The 2,801-nt window shown below is 46.8% G+C and overlaps 1 protein-coding gene across 1 annotated transcript in view; it reads left to right on the top strand.

Moving 5' to 3' along the window:
- The window catches only part of LOC124880865, a 7,312-nt gene extending 5,397 nt beyond the window's left edge, over positions 1 to 1,915 (top strand). Inside the window, exon 4 of the mRNA XM_047386254.1 lies at positions 1 to 1,915. This exon is cut by the window's left edge and continues 579 nt beyond it. The gene's annotated coding sequence lies outside the window, so the exon portion shown is untranslated.
- The last annotated feature ends 886 nt before the right edge of the window (positions 1,916 to 2,801 follow it).

Here is a 2,801-nt window from a genome sequence, read left to right as displayed (position 1 = left end):
ATTCTACATAATGCGATCCTAGTTGCTGAAACCTTTTCCAATCATTTTGCTAAATTGACACATTGGTTGGACCATGTGTAAAATGAGGGGCCTTGATAAAATAAAATGAAACACTGGGTTATAAACGTTTTAGCACTTATGGAGAACAGTAATGCTAATTATAGGAAAAGGTTTGCTAATATCTCCAGTGAGGACTCAGTGACATTGTGAGAGAAGATTAGACTTTGTACTTTGTTTATACTGGTGCACAGCTCCTTAAGACCACATGCTGAAAACCTGTCTGAATGTACGGTGTTTATTCCTTTGATAAATTATACATCTACACCATTTTCAAATTTGGGTATTCTGAACCTATGGAAATAATGGTAACATAAATAATTGCTATGTGAATTTTCAGTAAAACCTTTATTTTAGGGGAAGACAAATTATGTCAAGATATCTCTTCAGACTTTAGATACTGGAAATACTAAATTTTCTTACTCTTCCTTGAATGTTACTACTAATAGTGCTGCAGCTTAAATGTGAAACTAAAAAATGTTTAAAGCTCTTCCACCTCCATACTTACAACAGTATAGTTTGTCTGTAACCTGATCCAAGACAACAAGATGATGATGCTTTCTTAGTATTTCTACAATTGTTGTGTTACAATGTTTTTTTTATTTTATTTTCACATGTTTCTGCTCAGAATATAACCAGGTCTGAGAGGGCTGTTTTTGGGGTTACTGGATCAGTTAGGTTTAAACCAGTAACCATACAGATCCCTACAAACACAGTGGAGGTTTGATGTAATTCAGGTACCGCAGTGCTGATGTGTACATCTGCATTTTACACACGTTAAGCCTACAGCTGGATTATGGTTCCCTGACTCCTGTAAAGTGTTAGTTCTTCTCCTAGTCCAACCATTCCTCAGGCTTTGGTGATTTATTTCAATCTCTCCTCTCATGAAATAATATTGAATCAGACTGAATCAAATTTCACTGACTGAAACACCTGGCTAGAGTGGATAACATTTAAATAGGGTTCTGCTTTGTTATACTCTTCTATTTTGAGTGCTTCTTTTCCACCTACTAGTAGTAGTACGATCTGAAAAGGGTGGAGTTGGTGCTATGTTTGGTTGCTCCAGATGACGCAGCTCCAGAAGGATCAGCAACCAGAGCTCTGGATGGATTATTACTCCAGCACATCAGATTACAGAGGATTCTGGGGTACATGAGTTGTCTGACTGGTTTACAGTTACTTTTGCTAAAAGGAAGTCCTTTATTGTTACCATGACTTCCCTTGAGATTTTTACTTGTTGTGGATGCTGCGCTGTGCTCTAATTGCTAGATTGATCACCACAGGTTTGTCATGCTTTTTGTCGGGTGTGAGGGTCATCTTGCCCTTGCACTGGTGCCCACGCTGAAGCACGACGCGCCTGGCTGCTCGGGCTCCTTGGTGCGAAATTACCAAAGTTTTGTTTTTCCCAAATGGCCCTGTACCAAAAACTGCCACCAGGTGAAGCAAGGAACCTATACCAAATGGTCTGATTCTTGGAATACAGCAGTTGTTGAGCAGTGATGACTTGTTCGTTCTTCATCTTTCACTGCATCAGTTCCTCTTTCTTCACCTCTTTTATCAACACAATCATCGTTATTGGGCTTTTAGAAGACACGTCCAACAGTCAGCTACCATGACATTTTTCAAGTGAAGCCAGCAAGGTCACGCATCAAGTGAAAAAGCAGCTAATTGATATGCTAACATGTCAGGGATGTGAAATGCAATCTGTCAAAATGACAGATGTCCTTCAGAGTTTTCTGTCACAGTTGAACCACCACCTTAACGAGGTGGAGGGGTTTGAGTGCTCAAATGATCCTAGAGGCTATGTTGTCTGGGGCCTAAATGCCCCTGGTAGGGTCTCCCCTGGCAAACAGGCTCTAGGTGATGGGTCAGACAAAGAGTGGTTCAAGAATCCCTCATGAAGAACAAAATATCGAGGCACGTGACGTCGCCCGGGACGGCGGAGCCGGGGTCCCACCCTGGAGCCAGGCCTGGGGTCGGGACTCGTCGGAGAGCGCCTGGTGGCCGGGTTGCTCCTCGCAGGACTCGGCCGGGCCAAGCCCGAACGAGAGACGCGAGGCCATCCCCCAGTGGGCCCACCACCTGCAGGGGGAACCGTGAGGGACCGGTGCAAAGAGGATTGGGTGGCGGACGAAGGTGGAGACCTCAGTGGCCCGATCCCCGGATGCTTAGGCTGGCTCTAGGGACGTGGAATGTCACCTCGCTGGGGGGGAAGGAGCCTGAGCTTGTGTGGGAGGTCGAGAGATATCGACTAGAAATAGTCGGGCTCGCCTCCACGCACAGCGTGGGCACTGGAACCCATCTCCTTGAGAGGGGTTGGACTCTCTTCTACTCTGGAGTGGCCCACGGGGAGAGGCGGCGGGCTGGTGTGGGTTTGCTTGTTGCCCCCCTGTTTATAGTGGGGGCAGGAGACTGCTGACCTCGACTGAGGACATTATCGGGCGGTGGAAGGAGTACTTCGAGGATCTCCTTAATCCTGCCGTCATGCATTCCGTGGTGGAAACAGAGGCTGGGGACCCGGGGTTGGACTCTTTCATCACCCAGGCTGAAGTCACCGAGGTGGTTAAAAAGCTCCGCGGTGGCAAGGCTTCGGGGGTGGATGAGATCCGCCCTGAGTACCTCAAGTCTCTGGATGTTGTAGGGCTGTCATGGTTGACACGTCTCTTCAACATTGCGTGGCGGTCGGGGACAGTGCCTCTGGACTGGCAGACTGGGGTGGTGGTCCCCCTTCATAAGAAGGGTGA

Source organism: Girardinichthys multiradiatus, chromosome 14, assembly GCF_021462225.1.
Source record: "Girardinichthys multiradiatus isolate DD_20200921_A chromosome 14, DD_fGirMul_XY1, whole genome shotgun sequence".
NCBI lineage: Eukaryota > Metazoa > Chordata > Actinopteri > Cyprinodontiformes > Goodeidae > Girardinichthys > Girardinichthys multiradiatus.
This window is presented reverse-complemented; position numbering and strand designations above follow the sequence as displayed.